This window comes from Rhinolophus sinicus, linkage group LG09 (assembly GCF_036562045.2).
Source record: "Rhinolophus sinicus isolate RSC01 linkage group LG09, ASM3656204v1, whole genome shotgun sequence".
Lineage (NCBI taxonomy): Eukaryota > Metazoa > Chordata > Mammalia > Chiroptera > Rhinolophidae > Rhinolophus > Rhinolophus sinicus.
Window position 1 is genome coordinate 31,288,976 of NC_133758.1, and position 27,640 is coordinate 31,316,615.

General features: G+C 36.7%; 1 protein-coding gene across 17 annotated transcripts in view; it reads right to left on the reverse strand.

Moving 5' to 3' along the window:
- The window catches only part of DTNA (dystrobrevin alpha), a 355,310-nt gene that overhangs the window by 162,838 nt on the left and 164,832 nt on the right, over positions 1 to 27,640 (reverse strand). Inside the window, exon 1 of one of the 17 annotated variants that reach the window (XM_074340146.1) lies at positions 5,308 to 5,468. The exons of the other annotated variants lie outside the window; for them this stretch is intronic. The gene's annotated coding sequence lies outside the window, so the exon portion shown is untranslated. Of the gene's footprint in view, positions 1 to 5,307; positions 5,469 to 27,640 lie in introns of those variants that run through there. 17 annotated transcript variants of the gene reach the window in all.

Consider the following 27,640-nt stretch of genomic DNA (forward strand, 5'->3'; position numbering starts at 1 on the left):
TGCAGGTTAGAAGAAATTGGTAGAAATATTCAAAGTGACGAAAAGCAAGACCTACAACCCAGATTACACTACCCAGCAAAACTTTCATTTAGAATTGAAGGAGAGATAAAATGCTTCCCAGGAGTTCATCTCCACCAAACCAGTATTAAAGAAAATGTTAAAGGGACTTCTTTAAGAAGGAGAAGGAAAAAGAAAAGATAAAACATATGAATAATAAAATGGCAATTACTATATATTTGTCAACAATTACTTTAAATGTAAATGGATTAAATGCTCCAATCAAAAGACAGGGTGACTGAATAGATAAGAAAACAAAACTTTTACATATACTGCCTATAAGAGACTCTCTTCAGATCAAAACACACACACACACACTAAAAGTAAAGGGGTGGAAAAAGATATTTCATGAAAATGGAAACAAATAAAAAAGCTCAGGTGGCAATACTTACATCAGACAAAATAAACTTTAAAACAAAAGCTATAATAAGAGACAAAGAAGGAGTCAATAATCCCACTTCTGAGTATTTATCTGAAGAAAAACAAAACACTACTTTGAAGGACATGTGCATTCATATTTCATTGTAGCATTATTTACAGTAGCCAAGATATGGAGACAACCTGGGTGCCCATCAGTGGATGAATGCATAAAAAAGAGGTGGTAACATACAGAGGGTGCCAAAAAAATGTATATGCATTTTAAGAAAGAAAAAAAAAAAACTGTATTAAAATTTTAATACTCAGTATATACCTATAATAAAAGATGAATACAAGTCATGTGTATATACTTTTTTTTAGCACCCCTGGTGCTATACAATGGGATATTACTCAGCCATAAAAAAGAATGAAATCTTGCCATCTACAACAACATGGAAGGACCTAGAGAGTGCTGTGCTGAGTGGAGTAAGTCAAACAGAGAAAGACAAACATCAAATGATTTCACTCATATGCAGAATCTAAAGAATAAAATAAATGAACAAATAAAACAGAAACAAATTCATAAATACAGAGACATTTTGATGGTTGCCAGATTAGATGGAGGGTTGAGGAGGATGGATGAAAAGAGGGAAGGTATTAAGAAGCTCAAATTGGTAGTTACAAAATAATTATAGGGATATAAACTATAGTATAGGGGATATAGTCAATAATATAATAACGATGTACGGTGTCAGGTAGATACTAAATTTATCATGGTGATCACTTTATAAATTACATGTCTAATCACTGCTGCATATCTAAAACTAACATAATATTGTATGTCAACTGCAATTGAAAAAATACAAAAAAAACAAATAATGTATAATTTAAAAAGATAATTAAAATATTGAAATGCTGTCAATAGTTAACATATAAAATATGCATGCCAGGTAATGGAAAATTTTTATAATAATATGGCTTTAAAATGTATCAAGCTATTATAATATCATGAAAGTGAAAACAATTGATTATCCATTTTATTAGCAATGTAACAAATTGCTCATTCCCAGCAATAAGTTTGTTTTTTTTCTAATAGATACTTCCCACATATTACACAGTTCTTGATAACTTTAATCATTATTGATGAACACCTCTAATGCATATTGAGCAAAGACAACGTACTTTATAATGAGATCTGATAAGAACATAACAAGCACATGTATTGTTAGTGGTTTGTAAACGCTATTAATGGAATTAATTAAATTTGGGTGTAAATATCTGAAAATCATACAACCCATTAGATATTTACACTTTCTAAAAACATTGGCCTTTTTCCTACATACAGGACATAGAGATTTCTAATGAAGTCTTTCTTATTCTCTGAATTAATCATACTGTCATCATCATCATCATCATCGTCATCATCATCATCATCATGGCCATGATCATGGTACCATTGCATTTTCTTTTTCATTTGAAACATTTAAGAATATTAAAAAAGAGAGTCCAATTCTTTTCATACAAAAAAAATTACATGGTTGTCAATAATCAAATTCACATTAATGAAGTCATAAGTTTAAAAATAGTAGCTACTAGAAATGAAATATCTAGCTGATATTGAGTCATCATGCATTGGCTTGGTCTTCACCTATTTTAGAAATATTGTCTTGAAGCTCAAAGATTATCGTTAATTTTATAGAAGAGGCTATAGTAGTAATTATAATTCTTCTTTATCATGACTCTGTTGAACGTCTATCTCCTTGATAAAGGTAAATATTTGCGGATAATTAGCTATTTGTCTGAGAGGCTAGGGAGCTTTAGAAATTAAAGCTAAAATGTTAAGAATCATTAACACATTACCGATCATTCAAAATTAACAATAAAGCATGATTTAAACAAGGATTGACAAAAATATGATTTAATTAAAAGTTTGGCAAAATGTCTAATTTATAGCAAGTACATGAAAAGTCATTTTGCTTCTTAAGAATGTAAGTATCAAAACAACTGTAAGTGGATCTTCCATACAGCCATTATGGAAAATAGTTTGAAGGTTTCTAAAAAAATAAAAATAAAAATAGAACTACCATATGATTCAGTAATCCTTCTTCTGAGTATATACATAACCAAAGAAAACTAAATCAATATCTAGAAGAGATATCTGCACTTCCATGTTTATTGCTGCATAATTCCCAATAACCAAAATATGGAAACAACCTAAGTGTCTGTCAACACATGAATGCTAAAGAAATTGTGGTATATACATACAATGAAATATTATTCAGTCTTAAAAAAAGGAGACCCTGCCATTTGCAACAAAATGAATGAACCCAGAGGACATTCTGCAAGGTGAAATAATCCAGAAAAAAAAATACTGCATGATCGCATTTCATATGGAATCTAAAAAAGTCAAATACATAGAAACAGAGAGTAGAATGGTGGTTACCAGGGGCTGGAGGGTGAGGGAAAAGGGATGTTGGTCACAGGGTACAAAGTTACAGTAATGTAGGACAAACAAGTGTAAAGATCTACCGGACAGCCTTGTGACTATAGTTAATGATACTCTATATCATATACTGAAAATTTACTGAAACAGTAGATTTCAGGTGCTCTCATCACACACAAAAAAAATGGTAACTATTTCAGAAGATATGCTAATTAGCTTAATTGTAGTAAGCATTTCACTATGTATATGTATATCAAAATCATTATGTCGTACTCCTTAAAATATACAATTCTTTTAAAAAATAAAATTGAAAGAATAAACATTTTAAAATAAAATTCCATCTTATGGACTTTTCAGTTATGGTGACCTCAGAAGTAACATGTACATATGGCCTAATGTCAGGTGAATAAAGACCACAGAAACTTGGATATATATATTGATTTTTTACACATTTCTAGCTCTAATGTCTAAACTGGCTCATATCGTAGCCCACAATAGCAAGGACTGAAACAAATTCAACTATAGAAATTTGTTTTCATTTCAATTAATAGAAAGGAACTATTTATGCCTTATCAAGTATTTAAAACATGGAAGAGAAGAATAATAGTACTTTTTACTAATTTCATCTCATCCACACTACACTATTTCTCTTCTTTTATATACCCATTTTAGATTTAACTCATTCTAGGATTGGTGGGAAACAAGAGAGCTTGGTTAAGAGATCATTTAAACGTTTATCTTTACCTTTCGTCTATCTTTCCTTGGGTCTTCTCTCTGTGTTGGTCTGTCTCTCTCTTCCTCTTTCCCTCCCTCCCTCTTTTATTTTTTCTTTAATAAAAACTGACCAATTTCTACCTCAGTATTGAGAATTTCATCCTTTAAAATATTTTACCAGGTATCACCTTTCACCAATTCCTGGGAATTTCTTATTCTTAATAACAATTTATGCTTGTGAAAATATTTTATGTTTTAGAAGACATGCTCATAGTTTGTTCTGTATTTAGAGCAACAAAGGGAAAAGGAAAGAACAAATTCAGATACAAGCATGGGCATTTTACAAATGGTTGGTGTTATAATGCTTTTGACATTTTTATCATGGAAGTACTTCCATTTATTTGCAATTATGGCAAAAAGTGTTTTGAATTATGATTATAATTCCTCGCTTGAATTTAGAAGATGGCCTGAATGTATAAAGACTAGAGACTAAGGAAATAGCAATAAAAATTACAGAGCATAAATGGATTTAACAAAATCTAAGTATTCCTTTTTGAGGAAAGAGTGGTATATGACCAAACTTGGGAGAATTTATTGGCTTTTATCCCAATCAGTGCCAATTAGTAGCAAATAATTGATTTAAGCTAAGAAAGTATTTTTTCAAAGGCTTTCCTATATGAAAACACTCCAGGGAATACTGAACAGTGAATATACCTGAATTAACAGTGAGGCTCTGCTGCTGTTTAGTTTTGTCTCTACAGCTGCCAAGTCAACTTTGTTCTAAGAGGAGAGAAGTTGCATAAGTTAGCCCTTAGCTAAAAAATTAAAGTAAATCGTCATGCCTTATGAGAAAGCCAAACATCAACCATTAATAGACACTATGAGCAAGAAATCAAAATAAGTGATTAATAAAGAAATTTTATTCTTTAACTTGCTCCGTGCCTATCAAAGCCTCCCCTCGGAAGCAAGCTGCTGGAGTGATCTGTAAACAAGGTAGGAGGAGGCTTCTGTGCTCTGGGAATTGATGTTTCACAAAGCCACACTGAATTGTTTACCTTCAGCTCTTTACCAGCCTGGAGGCAAAAGAGTGCATTTTATACTAACCCGTATTGTATGTACTTCTATTTTCAAATCCTCTAAGACACATAGGACCGCAATGCCTGGAAGAATAGAATACTAATGGAAATAAAATATGTTTTAAAAATTACGGATAAAACTCAACTATTCATATTGGATGAGGCTAGCCGTAATAAGATGAAAGAGGGGAAAAAAAGCCCAGATACAATAAATACACTAAATAACATACAGGAGAACTTGTCCTACCGCTTAATTTAGTACAAGAGCCAAACAGCTTTGGAGCAGTGCTGCTAATAAGGTATCCTCTAAGAAAAATGGACCAGTTTCAAAGAACAAAAACAAGGAAACGCTGCTCAGTTTTACATTGGTCTGACAACGCTAATTATTACAGTCTTATTACTTCCTTTCCGGTTTTCTTTCTTTTACTTGCATGCACACCCTCACACACATTACCCCAGGACTATAAAAATTCACAATGTTTTAGATTTTCAAATTAAAAACAGATGAAGTTGAAGGTGGAGGAGTTGGGGGAAATGGGAGAAATTTGTCCTGTGCCCATGTGGGGGTGGGGGCGACAGTGAAATTCCACCCAGCAAGTTATGCCACTGCAACAGAAGAAGTAAGAGGAGTTCAGTTTCATAGATTCAATTGTACCTTACCTGATTTTGTAGTTAAATGCACCAACATGCCCCTAATTCTTCCTCTGAAGTACTACATATGCTGAAAGCTATAGTATTTGACCTTACACATTTCCACAGAAGAAACGCCAAAGTAACCTTTAACTTCAATAAAATGCTGTGTTCATTCTTCCCCTTGTACTCAACACACAGCAATCTAATACACCTCATCATGTGGTCCGTTACCATGGTAGCAATGAATCCAGCTGCTGAAATACAAAAGACTGACAAAAAGTTGCTTTTTTCCCCTCCACCCACCCTGACAAAGTCAGATTTTTTTTTTCTGTATGACAAATCTAATTTGAATATGTTTCTGTTGCTGAGTCAACTTCGTGAATAAGAGAACAAAAAAGAAAAATGAATAATAGAGGTATAAGACTAAAGATCTCTAAAACATTGAAACCAACTAATGAAATAACTTTATGCATTTTTAAGTTGCCTTTAAAACCTTGAAATACTGATCATTATCTACTATTTCTGCCAAACAAATAATTTTAAATGTCAGTTACTAACTTAATAGGAAATGCAGCAATAATCTCACAGATCCTTTAAAATATTTAAATAATACATTAAATCATTCAGTAAACACAGATGCTGAAAATACTCCATCAGTATATGAAGGGCTAGTCTCCAAGTGTTCTAGAGCAAACTTCTAATCACAGGTCAGAGGTGGGAGGTAAAATTTTTCATTTTTTTTTCCGATCAAAACACTGTGTTTAACCTTAAACAGATTAAGTCTCAGTTTTCTTTAAAATGATCACAGATTTGGATTTGTGTAGATACAGCCTGCTAGAATCAACCAACTATATTTAGGCTTCTAGATTAAGAGCAGAGGTCTCAGAGTTGGGACAATATCAACTGTGAACAATCCCGGGACCCCCTCCTCCCAAAACCGATAGCTAGTACATAATTCAGATTTAAAGAATCACCTGTGGTTTATTCCTAGTGCTTTAAAGAAGACTGACAGGGTCCCTGGGTGACTGGGTCTTCCTCTCATCGTGTCAGACCTGTTCTTCCCTCCTACCATGCACATCCTTCGAAGTGGTGCTCTCTGTCCTTCAGCCATAGACTTTGTCCCTCAGGCCTTGCATTGCCACCCTGCTGCTTCCACAGCCTTGCTTAAGCCTCAGATTTAGCTCATATTTCATAATAATTTGCTTACATATCTATCGTTTCTCTTTAGACATGAACTTTCCTAGGAAGGGGAACATTGTCTTGTCTTTCTATATACCACGTAACCAGCAAAGGATTTGGCGTAACGTAGGGCTCAGTGGCTATTTCTTCAACGAATGGATAAAGCAGGGAAGGAATGTTTTACCTCACTGCAGTGGAGGGAACCTCCACTGTGTTCACAGCATTATGTGCTGTGGTTACACTCTTAAGGGATCTGTTTGCACAGGCTTTTCCTGAGTATTCCACACTGCAAAGGGAGACAGGTGAGAGGAGCAGTTCAAAAGAGCAACTGTGGAGCTACACAGATGTGGGTTTGAAACCCGACGCATGTCCATACTACTTTTGTGATCTTGGATAGATTAAACTCAGCTGCTTTTCTGTAAAATTCGTAAAGAATTATGAAAAAGGATTAAATGAGATAGTCCAAGGGACTGAGCTTGAAACATACAAAATACTTAAGAAATTGTTGCTAGTATTATGCAGTAAAAATGTTTATGATTTTTGAACAAGAGGGACAATGAGAAAGCTCACAGACACTGACTTTCCCTTGCTGATAAAACTGTCATTTTCAACCATATACATATTATCAATCATATGCTTCATAACATGAGTTTGGGTAATGACACAACATAAATACAATGACCATTTCAGGTAAATAGCTAGGGTTGTTTGCTCCCACCTACAAACCATCTAGGGGGCACTTATGTATCAAAAGGTTACACATATTCCCAGTGCAAAATGAACTGTGGAAAGAGTGTTAAACTTGGCAGTTGACTTAAATTTTTTAAATATAAAAGAAAATACATTAAGTAAAGCAGTTCATTTTGCTACTTATACTGGATTCTCAAGAAATGGTCTATAGGTTATTTATTACTGATTTTTTTTTCAAATTAAAATGAGGTATAAAGAAGTTTCATCATAAAGAGCTTTAGAATAAAACATTATATACCCAAATCACATTTTTAACAATATACTGATGTTGGATTAACAGTAGCCTTTAAAAGGTCACCTTGATCTGTAACAAGAGCTGTAAACTGCTCACCAATACAGACTTTTAGGGGCTTTGCTCCACAGTCATCTAACTCAGGAAATTACTTGCCACTAAAGTCAATTGCATAGGAAAACTAGCATTACAATCCCTTTGAAGACTTACAGTACAAAGCAGCAGCCAGGGGAAAAACAAACAAATAAACCTGTGGCAGAGAAAAAATTTTCATCATAGGAAATTGATAGAGTAAAATGAATGCTGTGCATTGCAAGATTTCTCTATCATTAAAAAAATGAAAAAGCCCTACAACAAATCAGTAGAGATTATTAAAATAGTTTTGGTGCTGCTGTAACTGAAAAATCCTTCAGTGTTGTAACTCATTATGACACAGTCCTATAAAGGGTGTAAATAAGGCAGAACCCGTAAAAGGCAAGAAGCACATATACTGGAAAATCAGCACCCCTTAATCCTCCGTCAGGACAGTTGATGAAGGAAAGACTAACAGAACCACAATTTGAATAATTCATAACTATTCTCATGTGTGGCTGTCTGAATAGACTCTTTTACTGCGTGCATTCATTTCTTTAGGAGTCTTTACCTGTGCCTTTTTTTCTCCTACAGATTGGTTAGGTATCTAATTGTTCTTCCTTTTGTAAATTTAAGAGCCTATCACTTACCTAGTTAAGGTAGACTGCTACTAGAGCGTTTAATATGGTTAGCAAACATCCTTGTCAGATGTTAAAGCAACTCGTTGGATTCTCTTAAGCATCAGGAAATATAATGCCAGTATATTTGGTTTCACAAAGTTTTAAATCCCCTTTTGTAAATGTTAAGATTAATTTCTTGCTCATTGTGAACAAAATTTGTAACATAATCTGTGCTGGTGCGACCCACTTAATTTCATATGAAGAATCTAATCATCTAGGGAAAAACAGTTTTTGCGACATAATGCTTCAGAGTGTACCCAGGAAGTTGACCTGCCCTTACGCATAGAAAGGGGAGGGAGCTTAAAAGGTTATTTGCTTCACAACTCTGTCTTCAGACTGGAGGGCACCTAATTTCCCACAAATTCAAGGTAACAACATGGGCTCAGCGGTCACCAGCTTGAATTAAGCAGCATGGCTACAATAACAACAACAAACCAAACCAAAAAAAGCCCCAAATAACTGCTAACGTTAAAATTAAAACAGGACAAATAATTGGAACCTCTGTCAATGCAATTTTTTGGGTCACTTTTAAAGATGATTCTTTCTTTTATCACACTACAAAGTGTTTTACTTTTAGGGCACCGGTTTAAATCAAATAAAAAAACTTGTTAACAACAACAACAAAAAAACCCATTGTGATCTACTGAATAATTTTTGCAAGCACATAGTTTCTTGGGTCGCTTTTAGCAGCTGACCTAAAAAATATTAATTGGATTAGTATCTATTCTATTCATGAAAATTTCTTATAAAAGAACAAGGCTGTTGTAAGCTATCTCAATTTATATAATTAATATAAAGATGTTCTATTTTACCCTTAAGATGTTTTCAAAACACGCACTCCTCTTTTGAATTGTATTAATGGTGCTGTAAATAATAGAGGTTTCTTTGTGTTTTTCTTCTGTTGACACATCACAGAAAATAGCTATTTTTAAATAGCACTGTGAAATAGATGACTACATACGTATTCTACAGATTACTCATTGTGAACCTGGAATCATTTTGCCCTATCATTTATGAAAAGTTATTCCCCAATTTTTGTTTTTGCATTTTTCATCTCTTTAAAATTCATAATTATATATTGACATTCTGGAATTTTCCTTAGTGAAAAATATACTTGGTTTTTAAACTTAATAATAAAAAGTTACACTTCTAGTCCCTTTTCTGACTAAAAGTTAATACAGAAGGATTTATGAAATAACATCAAAAGCACACGATTCAACTATCAGAGATAACCAATATCTACATTTTGATGTATTATTAACATTTATATATTAAAAGTCTTGCATAATTTTGAATATTACTTTCTTTTGTTTAATGAAAGACATGTAAAAATAAACACAGTATGGTATTATATATTCTTTGAAAATATTTTTTAGTGGTTGCATAAAATTCTACTTTTTGAATATATAAGAATTTATTTAGCCCTCCCTTATTGTTAAATATGTATTTAGTCTTTTTCAAGTTTCTTTTTATAAGCAATATAATACCTTTGTATATAAAATTTTGGTTATATCTTGAGTTATTTCCTCTGTATAGATTTCTGTGAGGAATGGGGGTGAGTAACTTTAAGTTAGAAAATCTAAGATAGAAATTTAGAATTAGCAGGATCCATACCTATAATTTAGTATAATACTTCATTTTATTGATGAGGAAACTGAAACTCAATGAGGTGAAATAACTGGCTCAAAGTCCAGCCATGAATTTTTCAAGTGCTAGAACAGAAACTGGGGTTCTGTGTGAGTTCTTTGATTTTTGTAATTCCACCGTGCTGACTCTAAATGCAGTTCATCTCTGAGGTGTTCCTCCCCTGATCTAGTGTGGTATCATCTGTGAAACTCCACGAATGTGCTCTAGAGTCCAAGGCAGGAATGGGAATTACTTGGAGATGGGTGACACTGGCTTTCCTGTCAGGGACAATCCACATGGCAGTATCTCCAAAGCCACTTTTCACTGATAGTAAAACAGAGTGGATACTGAGCAGAAGCAATATACTCTGAGGCCACAATCTGTCCTGAGAAGAAAAAGATTCCCAGAGAGTTGAGAGGTCAGGATGCTTATAAAGATAGTGAGTTCAAATTGACATAAAATTAGGCAGAGCTTTGTGATGGGCCCTGAGTCCTTTTATGGCCTTGTATTCTGTTGGGAGACAAGGAGAGTGGGAGATTTGTGTGATTTGAGAGGCAGACTGCTAGGTAACTCACAGGGGAAGGGGAATAAATACATGTCTAGTCTTCCCCTCTGACAATTCCATATCCTATACACCCAGGTGTGTTTGCACAGCAAATATCACGTCTCCATTCGAAAGGATATATTCTTTCTCAGCTAGAGGGAAAAGGGAAGGACATGTCTGAAAATCATGTCTGAAGTCAAGGAAACAAGCAGATTCCTGAGACCTCTCTCCTGAAAGAATTTTTCTTAGTCTGAATACACAGTACTTGGAGATTATTGTTTTTTGTCTCTTCCATGTGACTTATTCTAAAATGAGATGACTTATTCTAATACAGTAACTTTTAATTAAGTACCTTCTAAAAGCACATATTATACTAGATGTACGCCAGAAATATTGATGACCTTTACCCTAGATGGGGAGATAAGACTATGGATAAAGAAAACATAGCTTTAGCTATAACATATGGGAAACAAATATAATTAACTGACTTGAGAGTACACAGAGAATTTAATTAGGTCACTTTAGGCAGAACATTTAGGGGGAAAAAATCACCCATTCAGTGTGCCCTAAGCTTGAAAAGCCTTTGCTGTTGGGATATTAGGTGTGTTTTCCCAGAGTCTTTTACTTTGTGTTCAGGGACTTGGACTATATCATCAGCACAGCAAACATTCTAAAGGTCTATGCAGGGTGCTTATGTACCCTAAGAGCATATTCAGTGACTAAGATTAGATGTAGGAGTGATAGAAGCTACTGAGTTTCTCCCTTCCTTTGTAACAAGCCTGTGGGAAAGGACACGTAATTCAGTAGTCAGTGAGTGGGGGAGGGTGGACAGTAACTGTCAATCAAGCAATATGTGTATATATATCACAGGTAATGAGATGGAGAGACCAGGAAGCAAATGCAATGTCATGCACACTGTAGGCACCCAGTAAAAGTTAATTATTCATGACAATTATGATAAAAATAAAGGGTATTAGAAAACTTCAAAAGATTAAGGCAGCACTGTAGAAGAATAAATTATTGTGGGAAAACACAGATTAAGAAACAGAATAGGACAGAAGTTGATTTAAAGGGAAAGATAAAAAAAGAAGCATATGTGGTTCAAGAGAACACAGAGCAAAATTTCTCAGGAGTAACAGAAAAAGAATAGTAAAGAAATACACACTATTGAGAAAATTGTCTGAATAAAATGAGAAAAATAACAAACTAATATTTAAAATTTCATTCTATATGCTTAAATGAATTCCATTATTGGATTGAATGAAAAGGTTCATGTGGTAAACACATTTTATATAAATTGAACCAAAAATTGACCAGTGATGCCAGTAAAATATGAAAGAAAATCTGTCAAGAGGGAATGTAGTAGACTGAATAGTGTGATGGTTAATTTTATGTGTCCACTTGACAGAGCCATGAAGTACCCAGATATTTCATTAAACATTATTCTGGGTGTGCAGTGAGGGTGTTTTTGGGTGAGATTAACATTTTATTTTTTAATTTTTTTTTTATTGCGGAATATTGGGGAACAGTGTGTTTTCCCAGTACCCATCAGTTCCAAGTCAAGTTGTTGTCCTTCAATCTAGTTGCAGGGGGTGCAGCCCACCCTCCCATGCAGGAATTAAACCGGCAACCTTGTTGTTGAGAGCCTGGGCTCTAACCAACTGAGCCATCCGGCCACCCCACCGGCAGCTCCCTGTCTTCAATCTAACTGTGGAGGGTGCACCTCACTGGCCCATGTGGGAATCCAACAGGCAACCTGTTGTTAAGAGTTCACGTGCTAACCAACTGAGACATCTGGCTGCCCCTGGGCGAGATTAACATTTGAATCAGTAGATTTAATAAAGCAGAATACTTGCCCCAGTGTGGGTGAGTCTCATCCAATCTGTTGAATGTCCGAATAGAACAAAACACTGAGCGAGAGATTTTGCCTGACAGTCTTTGAGCTAGGACATCAGTTTTCTCTTGCCTTCCGACTCAGACTGAAACTTACTTCACCAGCTCTCCTGGTTCTCAGGCCTCTGGACTACAGATCTAGGGACTTCTCAGCCTATATAATTGTGTGAGCCAATTCCTCACAATAAATCTCTTTCCGTATATATCCTATTGGTTCTGTTTCTCTGGGGAACTCTAGTACAAGCAGTGCCCCTCAAAAGTCCATGTTCATCAAGAAACTCAGAACGTGAACTTATTTGGAAATAGAGTCTTTGTAAATGTAATTAGTTAAGGACTAAGATCATACTGAGATAGGGTGGGTCCTAAATCCAATGACCGATATCCTTGTAAAAGGAAGGAAGGGCATAGAAGGAGGAGCACACATAGGCTATGTGAAGAGAGAGGCAAAGGTTGGAGTTGATACGGCTACAAGCCAAGAAAGCCAATGACGGCTGGAGCCACCAGAAGATAGGAAGAGGTATGGAAGTATTCTTCTGTGGGGCCTTCTGAGGAAGGATGACCAGGCCAACATGTTGATTTCAGACTTCTCTTTTCCAGAGCTATGAGAAAATACGTTTCTGTTGTTTTAAGTCACCAAGTTTGTGGTAATTTGTTACAGCAGCCCTAGGAAACTATAACATGGAGTTTCTGGGAAAGGTCTCCTCACTCAAAAAAGAGACTCACAGAGAGAAACCAAAAAGTTGGTGGATAAAGAAATGGCAAATGGTTCTGTGTGGTTGGGGCACAGGCTGAGTGGTGAGTCGAGGCCCAAGAAGAGCCCCAATAGGTTATAGGGCTCAGCTGCTGTCACCGGAAGTGTTGAAAAGCAGCAGATACTGGACTGTGTAAAGGACTAGGTCAAGGGAATTATGAGTCAGGAAGCAAAACCACTCCCTGAAAATAAGGTTTTGTTTTCTTTCCACATTCTATAGACGATGGGGTCCTTTTTGTGTAAGTGTTGCCTAAAGTGAATTGCCTGCTTCCTGTTTTGTGATTATCAGCATTTCCTGGGGATGCTGCACAGCTCATGCCTGTCTTCTGGTCTTGTGCTTCTGGTAGTTCAGGTTCACTGAGGGGCAGAGGACAAGCAGAGGAAAGCGCTTCTGCAGTAGGAGAAATTAGCCTTTCATCCCCTTTAGACGAGGAGAGTGTTGTATCCTTCTGTGATGCTTGCTGCCTCATGCACTCTCTGTTTTATATAATCAAAACTTTGGTGCAAGATTTGGTCTTTTCTATACTCTAACTCCTGTCCCAAAATCCCATCTTCCCCACCAAAGTTATCTTCCAAAAAGGGACTTTTTAAAGTGAAATTTCCTTTTTCAGGAACCCTTTGTCTCCCCTTCTAACAATGCCACATCCTCTCATCCAATCCATGTCCCCGGAACCCAGTTAGTTTACTCTAGACTTTGGAAGGGATGAATAGCCATGACTATCTATCTTGTTAGCATGCTCACATGACACACCTGCATTTTCATAGGAATGCTCTGGAGATGCTGAGTTTCAGGGGGCATGGAAGATGGCTGATGTAGGTATTTTTGAACAGAGGAGCATAGTGACCTGAGAGGAGCTGATCTTTGGAGTCTCATCGACTTTGAATTCGGGGTCCACTACTTGCAGACTGCATGGCCTTAAGCAAGTTACTTAACTATCTGAATCTCAATTTCATCACCTAAAATTTAGGATAATACTAGTACCTACTTAATGGAAAGATGGTGAGTATTAAATAGGTAACATATGGAAGGTACCTCCATATGTGGAGCCTGCTACAGAGTAGCCTTTAATATTTTAGAGCAGGGTTTCTTAACCTTGGTGCTACTGACACTTTGGGACAGATACATTCTTTCCTTTAGGTGACTATTCTGAGCATTGTAGGATGTTTAGCAGCATTGCAACCTCTACTCACTAGATGTTAATAGCATTCCACACCCCCTACCCTATGGCATGACAATAAAAAAATGTCTACAGATATTGTTAAATGTCTCGTGAGGGGCAAAGTTGCCCCCAGCTAAGAACCACTGCTTTAGAGTCAAGTGGGCAGGACTTTGTTCTCAAGAAGTGGTTGTAGATGATTTTCTCTCCCAACTAAACGTAGAGCAGAATCCATCCAAATGATTTTCTCATGAGTAGTATCATTTTTCTTACTTAAATAAGAAACCACCATTTTTCTCCCAAGCACCGAAGTGTGCATCTTATCTGGGGTACTTCTTCACATTTCCCTCTTGATGGGCACGGGAAAGTGAAGTAATGGCAGAACATGAGGATGTATCTGATGGAAGAATTATTTTCCAGTGCTGACATTTCACTGATGTCTTATTTCTCTCTGTAAAAATTCATGCTCATTTTGCTTTCAACTCAATAGTATATTCATTTTTGTTCTCATAAAAATGTAATGTCCCCCTTCCCCTTTACTTGAGCAAAACATTTTAACAGGGGTGATATTTCTTTCTGGGACTTCAGAAGCCCAGGCATACAACCAAGTAGCCCAGTTAGAACAGAATAGTGCTAAAAAAATGAACTTCGAGTTGTTGTTGGTGTTTTTTTTCGAAAGTGCCAGGTATTTTTCATTTTATGACTTAATTTCACCATCCAGCTAAAAGTCTTCTTCTTCTACCCATTTTTCCTATGCTTTTACATTGCTTTTTAAAACAAGTTAAAAGGGAGAGAAAGGTTTTCGAATCCTTAAAAACTCAACTTGAAAAAGATTATACTTTGAAAAAATGAAGTAAACACTGAAATATTTTCCTAAAAACACTAAATAATCAGAATCATATACATCTGGAAAAACTTATTTGGGAGCATGAATTCTAGCAGACACTTTGTTCTATATTCTGTAAAATTATATCAAAGATGTTAGGATCCAGTCCCCTTGCTTCTCCGGTCACTCTTTGCACCACTATCAGACTAGAGGGAAGGACATTATGTTAAATGCTAATTCTCATTTTTATGATTTAATGAGCTACTTCTGAGAGCTACTGTTTCACCAGCCCATTAGAAACATCGGAGGTGGCTAAGGAAGAATGAAGGCTTGGGTCACCCAGCTGAAACCAATGTCAATGTTTCAGTTACTCATTTATGTTCTTCAGATTGTCAGACACACCTCCATTTGCTTACTAGGCAGTCACAGCTTACTGCAGTTTGTATACATTAAGCATGAACTCTATGTGTGAGTATGAAAGGGATCTGAATATTTTAATGAGAAGGCAATCATGAGCTGAACTAGTCTATTATCTTTGTTACTAGGTCAGACAACACATGAGAGCCTTAAGCATCTTTCTGAAAGTGTACTAATAATATTTTACAGAAAAGCCTTTGTGTTTACAGAGGACAGTCCTACACACAACAGCCTCAGAGCTGGATGATATGGAAAATCTCAGAGTCCTTTTTATCAGATAGAGGAGCTCCTGTTAAGAACTGAGCTTAAGGCAGAGACTGACAAGCCCTGCTTCTTAGGCCCTTTCACTCCTTGTACTATAGGAAGGAAGAATCCAAGAGAGAATGGGAAGGTTTTTATATTAGGGTAATTTTACCATTATGCTTAATGCCTGCAAATGTTTCTTCTCAAAGGCGAATTCAAGGTGCTGTGGGAATCTGCCCGGGATTCAGGTGGTGGCATGTTTGTCTTACTCATGGTGGCACCCTTGGCCATAGAGGAGGTACATGGACGGAGGGTGGCTAACTCTGCGATAGTATAAAATGGGGTTCTATTGCACTGAAGTCATGAGAAGCTCATTTGCTGTGGATGAATGGGAAGAATGTAGCCTTATCTGAAATGCAGTAAGGCTTTTTTCTCTCTAAATGTGCCTTTTATAGGTGCCACTACCCTGGGAAGAAATTCAACTTCAGAAGATAAACCATGTGATACGGGAGTTGTTTATATACAGAGGGTGCCAAAAATAATGTATACACATTTTAAGAAAGGAAAACTGTATTAAAATTGTAATACTCAACATATACCAATAACAAAAGATGAATACAAGTCACGTTTGACTTCTGCAATTACAAGAGGTGCTCAAAATGGTTACCATCAGCGTCCAGACACTTCTGATTACAGCAAACTACTGCCTGAGAATGTTGACCAAAGTGTCCACTTGTATACATTTTTTTTGGCACCCCGTATATATAAGGAACAGTATAATAATAAAAACTTGTTCTTAGACAAAGACAGCCACCTTACTTATAAATGCAACTAGAACTGGAGGAATAAAATACATGCATTTGTCTGGGTCTAAAAGCATATCTGAAAACAAATAATCACAGTAAAATTTGTAGTCCAATGTTACAGAATTGTTAGCAATTAAAAGAATAGAGAGCTACATTACTCATCTGCTTTGATGATTTGTAACTATCAAATTCAAAGTTTAAGGTTTTGCTGAAATTAACTATCCATTTAAAAAAGTCAGGGTTTTAAAGTTACAAAAATCAATTGATAGCTAAAATACAAGGTAAAACAATAAACTGTCATATTTCATAATATGTCATAAGCATAATATGAATGTACTAACATTAAAGCACATTATTATTTACTTTTGTAAACCCATCATAATTCTTAGTTTAGGATAGGAAAACATTGCTCCACCCATTCTTGTGGTGATCAGAGTTTTAAAAATCATACTTATGTAGATTAGGAGATCAAAGATGACAGAGTAGATAAACACCGTACCTGCATCCTTCTGTGAACACATTAAAATTACAACTAAATTATAGAACAATCAACTTGAGAACCACCTGAAGTCTAGCGGAACAGCAGTCCTATGACTGAAAATATAAAGAAGTAGCCACATCAAGACTGGTAGGAGGACAGAGACGTAGAACAGCACTCAAACCTCTGTGTGGCAGTTGAAAATCAGGAGGGATACCTTGGCCATGGAGGTTAGCCCCACAGGAATGAAGGACCCCAGCCGTGCACAACTGGCTCCCCGGCCTGGAGTACTGGTGCTGGGAAAAAGACATAACATCTGGCTGTGAAAAAATATGGGGATTCCAAACATCTGGGTAGGACAGAAGGCTGCAGGACCCCCAGATGTCCTCTTAAACAGCCAGCACACAGACTCATTCACTTGCAGGCACTCATCTTGGGTTACAGTAGAGGAACAGTGACTTGGGAGCCATCAGAGACATTCGGGGTGGGGTGGGATGCAGACTGAGGTAGGTGGCTTTGGAGTGAGGATTAAAATACAGTAAGCATTTTCCCTGTGTGATGTTCTCCTCCCTTGCATCTGACAGATAGGCATCATCTTTCCAGTGTTGAGCCTGCACCACCATGGCCAAATCTGAATCTGATTGGCTTAGTGAGTTCTGCTGCTTCAACCTGCCGACACTAGGACATACCCCACCCAACTCATGCACCACTGATGACACTTTCTCTGGGAGCCAGTCCCACTTGCATTGCATACTTTCTTGGAAAACTATCAGAGTCTGGCAGGCCCCTGACAGGTAGTGACTGGCTTCAGTGTGCTCTGAGATTTTTACTGAGTAGCTCCAGGTTCAGCACTGGCACCAAATCAGAGTCTAACTAACCTGGTGACCACAGCTCTTCCCACCCTAGTGACTCCCTGAGACCCTGCCACACCCAACTTGCATACCTTATGAGGCTCTATCAGCGGCCTAGCCTTAAGGGAGCTGGCAGGTGGCAGGAAGCCTTGGGGTGTCCTGGATTTTTGCAGCGCTACCTCAGGCCTGGTACTAATGGCAGACATCCTCAGGTTTGTACCGTGGCCTCTCCCATGCCCCTCCAGGTTCAGCACAATCACGGAACAACTGTGGATCCCTTTGTAGCTCCTACCAAGTAGTCCCAAAACAATCACAGGCAGTGGGTAACCTGGGCCTCCACTGGAGCACCTCCCAAGAGGCCCCAGAACTAACATACTTGGAGGCTGGTTTCAGATCACAGGAGAGCACCACCCTATTAGCCCCACAAATGGCACACACAAAGGGTGGTCTCAACAGGCACCAGAGCCTGCTGGGGCAAATCCCACTCAGTGAGGTAAGTCCCCTGCACAGCAACCGGTAAGCTTTGGACATGGCCAAACCCCATAGCCAGTCAGAATAAGGCTCAATCTCACCCACTGACATGCTGATAGCAACCAGGCTCAACTGTAAGAGGAGGGTACACATAACTCACACAAGGGACACTCTGGAGCACCCAGAGCAGGAGACCAGGGAGGCTGCCACTGGGTCCAACAGGACACCTACTATATAAGGCTACCCGGCCAAGACTCAGAGACATAGCAGATCTAACTAATATATAGAAAAACAGAGATGCAGCCAAAATGAGGAAACAAATAAATGTATCCCAAATGAAAGAACAGGAGAAAAATCGAGAAAAAGAACTAAACAAAATGGAGGTAAGCAACCTACCAGAGACAGAGTTCAAAACAATTGTTATAAGGATGTTTAAGAACTTAGTGAGAACTTCAGAAAAAAGATAGCAAGTGTGAAAAAGGGCAATGAAACCATAAAAAAGAACCAGACAGAAGTGAAGAATAACTAAAATGAAGAATGCACTGGAGGAATCACTAGCAGAATAGATGAAGCAGAGGATTGAATCAGCGATTTGGAAGACAAGGTAACGGAAAACACCCAATCAGAACAGCAAAGAGAAAAAAAGAATTCAAAAAAGGAGGATAGTTTAAGAGATCCCAGAGACAGCATCAAGCATAACATTTGCATCACAGGGGTACCAGAAGGAGAAAAGAAAAAGCATGGGATTGAGAACCTATTTGAAGAAATAATGACTGAAAACTATCCTAACCTGGAGAAGGAAATAGACATACAAGTCCAGAAAGCTCAGAAAGTCCCAAACATGGTGAACCCAAACAGGTTCACCCCTAGACACATTATAATTAAAATGGCAAAGGTTAAAGACAAAGAGAGAATCCTAAAAGCAGCAACAAAAAGGCAACTAGTAACTTTTAAGGGCACTCCCATAAGATTGTCAGCTGATTTCTCAACAGAAACTTTGCAGGCCAGAGGCAATGGCATTAAATACTCAATGTGATTAAAAGCAAGGACCTACAACCAAGACTACTCTACTCAGCAAGGCTATCTTTTTAAATTGAAGGACAGATAAAGAGCTTCCCAGACAAGAAAAAGCGAAAGGAGTTCATAACCATCAAACTAATATTACAAAGAATGTTAGAGGGACTTCTTTAAGATAGAAAAAAGAAATCAAAATTATGAATAATAAAATGGCAATATAGTGGTACCTCGGTTTTCGAACATAATCTGTTCCAGAAGACTGTTCGAGTTCTGAAACGTTCGAAAACTGAGGTGCGGTTTCCCCATAGAAAGTAATGCAAAATGGATTAATCCGTTCCAGACCTTTAATATCAACCCGTACAACTGCAAATTTAGCATGAATTTTACTATCTAATGATACCATAGATCCATAAAATTTACGGTGTTCGTAAACCAAAACATTCGTCAACAGAGACGTTTGAAAACTGAGGTACTACTGTAGCTATATATCTATCAACAATTACTTTCAATGTAAATGAATTAAATGTTCCAATCAAAAGACATAGGAGGGCTGAATGGTTAAGAAAACAAAACCCTTACATATGCTGCCTACAAGAGACTCACTTCAGATTGAAAGACACACATAAGACTGAAAGTAAAGGGATGGAAAAAGATATTTCATGAAAATGGAAATAAAAAAAAAACAAAAAAAAGCTCAGGTAGTAATACTTATACCAGACAAAATAGACTTTAAAACAAAGGCTATAAGAAGAGACAATGAAGGCGCCAGTAATCCCACTTATGGGTATTTATCCAAAGAAATTCAAAATGCTACTTTGAGGGGACGTGCGCATCCATATAATCATTGCAGCATTGTTTACAATAGCAAAGATGTGGAGGCAACCTCAGTGTCCATCAACGGAAGAATGGATAAAGAGGAGGTGGTACATATATACAACGGAATATTGCTCAGCAATGTAATGGAATGGGTTCTTGCAGACTGCAGCAGCATGGATGGACTTGTGCTGAGGGGAGTATATCAGACAGAGAAAGACAGATGCAACATGATTTTACTTATGTATGGAATCTAAGAACAAAATTAACAAACAAAACAGAAAGAAGCTCATAGATACAGAGAACAGTTTGATGGTTGCCAGATGTGAGGGGGTTTGGTGGTGTGGGTGAAAACAGGGGAAGGGATTAAGACGTGCATATTGGTTATTACAAAGTAGTTATGGGGATGTAACAGCATGAACAATATAGTCAATAATATTGTAATAACTATGTATGGTGTCTTACGGGTGTTAGATTTGTTGGGGAGATAGAGGGGAGCGGGTTAGGGACAGGGTGAAAAAGGTGATGGGATTAAGAAGTACAAATTGGTAGTTAGAAAATAGTCATGGGGATATAAAGTAAAGCATAGGGAATATAGTCAATGATATGGTAATAACTATTTATAGTGCTAGATTAGTCAGGGGGATCATTTCTTAAATTATATAAATGTTTAACCACGATGCTATACACTGGAAATTAATATAAAATAATATTGAATGTCAACTATAACTGAAACATTTAAAAAGGGGAAAAGGTGAAGGGGAATGAGGTCTAAATATCCAGGTATAAAACAAATAAGTCATGGGGATGTAATGTACAGCATAGGGAATATAGTCAATAATATTGTGATAGCGTGGTACAGTGTCAGATGCTTGCTGGACTTATCATGCTGATCACTTCTTTAGGTATATAAATGTTGAACAACGATGGTGTACACCTGAAACTAATATAATATTGTATGTTAGCTACATTTAAAAAATGTTAAAAAAAATGAAAACAGGGAAAAAATTAAAAAACAACAACCCAAAGCTGTAGTCATTAAGACAATGAAGTGTTAGCAATAGGGTAAGCAAATGTACTGATGGGGAAAAAAAAGCAAATAAGCCCCCACACACGTATGGAACCTTGACATGTGAGAGAAGTGGCAGTGTAGAGCAGTGGAAGAAGGATCCAAAATCATCGCACATACAAAGAATTAGTTACTGGTGGATTAAAGACTTTAATATGAGAAACACAACTTGGAGGGCAAGGAGAGAAGCATAGCACAGGATTTTTAGGGCAGTGAAAATATGCTGTATGGTATTATAATGATGGCTAGATGTTATTAATATTTGGCCAAACCCATAGAATGTACAACACCAAGCGTGAACCCTAATGTAAACTATGGACTTTGGGTGATAAAGATGTGTCAATGTAAGTTCAACAGTGGTAACAAATGTCCCACTCTGGTGGGGGACAATGATAGTGGGGGAGGCTGTGTATGTGTGGGGAAAGGGTATGTGGGAAATCTCTGTATCTTCCTGTTACTATAAACTAAACTGCTCCTTAAAAAATTGTCTTTAAATTAAAAAAAACGAAACAAAAAAACAAACCCACAACTTGGGAACTTTCTGGGATATAGAAAATTTTCTTAAATAAGAGACAATGTATGTAAATAATAAAGAAAAATATTTACATATTTTACTATAAAAAATCATGCTTATGTAAAGATAAACAGCATGATGCAAATTCTTCTGGGGAAACAAAGAGGCAGTTGACAAAAGACAGCTCAACAAAGCAGGAACATAACCTGGGCAAGTAAATAGAATTCTTATTTTTTCTAAATAATATATACTTACCTTACTCAAAGATAGACATAGCAGTCTACACATGCAAGTCATATTTTTAAAAATTCTTTTCACTCCTGGAATGTTGACAAGTTATCCACATAACAACAGTAGACCAAAAACATAGATATGTATCTTTTTGCTTTAATAGGTCAGGTATTTATGGAATATATTGTTTTACACTTCTCAAAAAAGTGAATACATATGTTTCAATCACGTTAGTTGCCATTTTTAGCATCACATTATGCCTGTCATTTCCAGGACTATTTTGGGCCTGGACCATTAAAGGGCAGTTTAGGGCTTTTATGCTGGGTTTTCACACACACAAATATAGTCACGCACACAGACAGTAAACATGATGCCGGCCAGAAAGACATTTCTGGTTTTGCTCACTGTATGTCCAGCACCTAGCAAAACTCCTTATATTTATTTCTCAAAAAGTGCTTGATGAACAGTAAATCTACTTCTACATATTATAAATAAAACCCAAATCAATCTTTTCTTAGTCTTTTCTCCTTAGACTCCAAACTTCTCTTAGGGGAAAATAAGATCAAGAATATAGGGATACTGGCTCGTTTGTTGTATGGTGGAGAATAGCTACCGTGTTTCCCCGAAAATAAGACCTAGCCAGATAATCAGCTCTAATGTATCTTTTGGAGCAAAAATTAATATAAGACTTGATCTTATTTTACTATAAGACCCGGTCTTATCTAGCATAATACAATATAAGACCAGGTCTTATATTAATTTTTGCTCCAAAAGATGCAGTAGAGCTGATTGTCCAGCTAGGTCTTATTTTCTGGGAAACAGGGTAGGTGGTAGAAGACTCAGATAGATCTTAATTGTGGCTTTGTTGCTAATTATTGGGGTAGTACCTAACCTCTCTGGGCCTCAACTTCCTCAAATATAAAATTGGGGGGTTGCTATGGTCTGAATGGGTGTGTCCCCCCCAAAATTTACGTATTAAAATCCCAATGTGATAGCACTAGGAGATGGGGCTGTTGGGAGGTGGAGGGTTAGTACTCTTTTTTTTTTTTTAAAAAAATTTATTTTATTAAATTTATTGGGGTGACAATTGTTAGTAAAATTACATAGATTTCAGGTGTACAATTCTGTATTATTGACCTAAATAGGATGAGTGCTCTTATAAAAGAGGCCCCGCAGAGCTCCGGAGCCCCTTCTACCATGTGAGGACTCAGCAAAAATGTGCTCAGCTATTGACCAGGCGGAAGGCTCACACCAGAATGTGACCATGCTAGCACCTTGATTTTATACTTCCAGGCTCTGAACTGTGAGAAATAAATTTCTGTTGTTCATAAGCTATCCAGTCTCTGGTATTTTGTTATAGCAGCCCAAATGGACTAAGATGGGGTCTAAAAGACTTTCTGAAATATCCCTTCTGATGCTTAAATTCTATAATTCTAGGACCTGATTCTGTGGCAAACTTAACTAGGATAATTATACCTTATTTATCTCAGGTTCCAGGTGCCTAGCACTGAGCCTGGTATATATTACACATAAGAGATGTATATTACACATAAGAAATGTGTAATATACATTTGTTGTGAGGACTAGAAAATAATATTCATAAAACAACAAAGTAAAGTTCCTGGCACACATAAGAGATGTGTAATATACATTTAAAGAACAAATAAATGAATGATCATTATAGGTATAAATATGGCCTGAGCATCATTAGGATTTTTCACGAAAGGAAGGAAATCCTTCTCGATGGATACTGGTTTTTACATTAAACTGAAGTCAGAAGATTGATTTGGAAAATTTTGAGTTTTATTCAAATCAATTATTATTTTTACACATTGTACTTGAATAGTGTGATTAAAAACTTTTCAGAACACATTTATGTACTCTCTTAAGAAGTGCTAATAGTATTGCCATATCTAGAGAAATTTTTATTTTGCATTATACACAAACCCTTTCATAATTAGTCATAAATATTCATTTCATAAATATTCTGAAATGAGAGACAGAATCCTTGCCTTAAAAAGCTCCCACCTCTAGTGGTGATTCTAAATGTCATTCAGGCCTAAAATTCTATCAGTCTACAGTTTTAGAAATCATCATTTTCAGGCATTGGCTCACATTAATAAACGAGGTTTTTGCATAAACAGGTCTCAGAACCACAAGGTGCTACATCTTTTAAACTTGTTGCACAGAAATAGTGCTAATTTTGGCATCATCCTAAACATAAACTTATTTGCCAATGAGAAAAAAGAACTGTGTACTTATAAATCGCTTACTCCTCAGGAAATACTTTAAATGGAAAAATCTAGCATTATCATACAGATATATTCTTATAGGATTAAATCAGAAAGCTCTTAGGGTGGCAGTTTGCCGCAGTGAAATGATATGGCTTAGTATTCTTGTTCTGCTACTTTCCAGAAATATGACATTGACAAATTATCTCAACTCTTGGAATTCTAGTTTTCTTATCTAAATAAGGAGGAAAATGATAGCTAATTTGAGGAATTATTATGAAAATTAAATAAGATGATGTTCGTGAAGCGTCTTCTTTGGTGCTTGGCACAGAGTGGCACAGATCCTCTCTGTAAGGTCCTTTTCCCCCAAGGAAGCTCTCTTTCTGCTTGTAATTGCTAGATGAAATCTTCATCACACTGGAACCACTCAAGAATATCTCAAAATATGAAGCTCCATATTTCACCTAACACCAAAAATGAGGCTACTTTGAGCTTGATACAGGGAGAGTCAAAGATAAAAAAGACTTGGCATTTGTCACTGATGAAAATTTCAGAGGGGGGGAGAGACGGATAACATGAGAAATGCCAACATGAGCCTGTGAATGCCTGAATGAGATTGCTTTTCTCTCTGTTGTCTACACTAGGAGTTGATCTTCTAGAAATGGCCCAAAGGGCTGTATGAATTCAGAGACAGGACTGGTAAGTATTGACTCAGGAAGGGTTTATCAATGACCTCCCCGTAATGATAACAGCACAGCTGTGATGGATCTTGAAAGATGACTAGGGTATTGCAAGTCATGAAAGAGTTCACGTGTGCTTGTGGGTGAGGGGGACTTGAAGGGGGGTGTGATTGTGAGGAGGGTCTAGGCAGAAGAACCAGCACGAACAAAAGTAAAGGCACAGTCATGGCTTAGAGAAGGCAGATAATTCCTACATTAGCAAAGGTCAACTGATGAGCAGCAAAGGCAGGCAGAAAGACTCAAGAAATTTGTCGTGCCTGTATTGACATGCTATGGAGTATAGGACACAGATTATGTTCTGCAGTTGATGCGGCAGCCATCACTGGCTTTGGGATAGAAGTGGGTGGAGGTAATTAGATCATGTTGGCTACTGTTTGTTAGGTACCTACTCTATACCAGGAACTTTACTTTGTTGTTTTGTTGTACGAATATTATTTTCTAGTCCTCAAAACCAAGTAGACATATCTTTTTCGGTGATCAATCTGAGGCTCAGAATTTAAGTCACTTGCTGCTCAAGATGACATATTCTTAAACGAAGCAAATGGCATGAGAGGAGCAATAGCACCTTTAAATATTAATTTCACAGCAAACTACTAAAGAATGGAAATGATGAGGTCTGAATGTCAATTAGGAAGTTGATTTCAGGCAGTCCTGTTTTAAAAGGGAAAGATAGGAGAACACCGAATAAAGGGGATTTGTGTTCAAAGCAAGCCCCTTCAATATTTAGGCAAGATCTCTTAATATAGGTATATTCTGGAATGACGTAAGTTTATTAATAATAAACAATGTTGCTTCTGTATTTAAAAATTATTTGATGACTATATTACATGAGAGACAGTGGAACATAATAATTATTTGTTCAGGCTCTGAAACCAGGCTGTCTGGATTTGAATTTTTCATCCCATCTTACTTAACCTTGGGCAGGTTATTCCACCTGTCTGGGCTTTAGTTTCCTTATCTTTAAAAATAAGATTAATATTACCTATGTCATGGGGTTGTTGAAGCATGAAACATAATATATGTGTATACAAAACAGTGTTTGATATAAAGGAGGGACTCAGTAAGCCTCAGCCAGTGTTGCTCTGTGCCTTTGTCCTTATTCACTAATCATTTATTTATTTAGAAATTATCTTTAGTGAGCCAAGCAGTGGGCTAGTTTCCAGGGATACAAAGATGGATAACAGATGATTTCTGCCTTTAAACACATTTGATTTTTCCCACATTATACTCTGTGATTCAACTGACTACATCTTGGTTAAAGCACTTCCCTGAACTATTTGGTCACCAGTGATTTAAAATCTCTCTTCAGAATGTTGCTCATTTGTGTAAGGACTAAACTCTCTACTCTTCCTCCCTCTTTCTCCAATATGACCTGAAGATATGTTTGGCCTGCCTTATCTCTTAGGAAAGATATTTCCCTTTACCCATCAGGCAACGTGCTGATGTTAGTGAGATTATTTCAGTCATCTCCTCTTACTTATGTGTACTACACCCTCAAATGTGAGTGTTTGCACCACTGCCCCAGGAGTCTCTTCCTGGCTAATTCATTTGACTTATGTGTGATGTAGTATCTACTATTAATAGATGTATTTCTCTTCCTGAGAGTATTTTTTTTTAAAAAAAAACATGATTTTATAAAGCTTCATTTCTATAAGCTGGAAAGAAACATTAGCGATTAGAATTTTCAGTGCTGTACCAAACTAAGGAAGATATGTTTTAAGAACATTGGTTATTTGCTGCATCTTAAACCACACCATAAAGCTACGATCCCTGTGTGTCCCAATTTTAGGTTATAAGGGGTCCAAAAGTAATTTTGCTCATGATGGCATTTTCACATTGTCTGGAGGATTCTCAATTAGGCATTGCAGGTTTAACATTAACATTGGTTGACTAGATGAAAACTATGGGTAGGAGGGACACCATGTCCTTTTGAGTGTACCCATAATACATTAACATGGACAAATGAGCAGTCACAATGACCCCTGAGAAAAGACTGAAAAGGGAAATGTCTACATAAATAAATGAGAAGAAAATGAAAATAGCCATGCACTTGCATTTAAAATAACCAAGTGAAGTGCCAAAATGATTAAGTGAAAAGCTACTGTAATAGCAAAGAGGCCCTTTAGGATGAGTGGGATTGTTAGGACAGTAGTGGATTGTTTACCTGTCAAAAAAGACAGACACTGGCACCCTGATCACTTTGCTTTCCGATTCAGTCAGTATTTATTTAGGAAAGGGGACATGTTCAGATCACAGGGCACCAAGTAGCAAACAGCCATTACTAAAAGAGAAAGGTCTGGTTCATCATAAAACAGATCTGAAGTTCTAGATTTAAATATGAATGTAGGAATGAGACTGATGCCCTAAGAAGAGGTTCTTATACTATACATACAGAAGCTTGTGAAATGTGAATATTAAAAAAGTAAAAATCATATTTGGTATGTATCTGAGACTCAATTTAAAAATCTTCCCATGAACTTGATATGCAAGATAAGAATACTAGCAATGATTTTATTAACAGCAATAAATTAACTACCACACTATATAGCTTAGAATATGCCTTTAAATATATCTGCGACAACAAGGATGGATCTTGAGATTATTATGCTAAGCAAAATAAGTCAGACAGAAAATGTCGAGAACCTATGATTTCACTGATATGTGGGATACAAAGCTGAGACAACAAAGGAACAAGACAAACAATGAAGAAACAAAAACTCATAGACACAGATGAGTTAATGGTTACCAGAAGGTGGGGTGAGGTGGTAG